This window comes from Mustela lutreola, chromosome 4, assembly GCF_030435805.1.
Source record: "Mustela lutreola isolate mMusLut2 chromosome 4, mMusLut2.pri, whole genome shotgun sequence".
Lineage (NCBI taxonomy): Eukaryota > Metazoa > Chordata > Mammalia > Carnivora > Mustelidae > Mustela > Mustela lutreola.
This window is the reverse complement of record NC_081293.1, coordinates 95,180,436-95,180,992: the sequence shown is the minus strand read 5'-3', so window position 1 is coordinate 95,180,992 and position 557 is coordinate 95,180,436.

The window sequence follows — 557 nt, the reverse complement described above, 5'->3', positions numbered from 1 at the left end:
TAAGGTTTATTTACCCCAATTCAAAATAATTAGGAATATAATCATAGAGGTTGAAGTATTTAAAATATTGAACCCAAAACATTTTATTAGGTAAATTCATGAATGCTGAGCATTCACTGTTAAAATATACTAATACTATTGATAGACTGGTAGAAGCCTAAAATCAAATATTTATTAAATATTTATATCCATATCTTTTCATGGCGTGGTAATTCATTTCTCTAGCATTAAATAATATTCCATTGTTTGCATGTACTACACTTTATTTGACCTTTCACCTATGGAAGGATATCTTGGTTGCTTCCAAGCTTTTGTCAGTTATGAATAAAACTACTATAGACATCTTTGTGGGTATAGATTTCATCTTCTTTGGATAAATACCAAGAACTGCTACTGCTGAATCATCTGGCAAGAATATGTTTAGTTTTGTAAGAAACTGCCAAGTTGTTTTCCATTCTTTATTCTCAATAGACATGGAAGAACATTCCTGTTGCTCCACATCCTCACCAACATTTCGTGTTCTGTTGTCAGTGTTCTGGATTCTGGGTATGTACTGG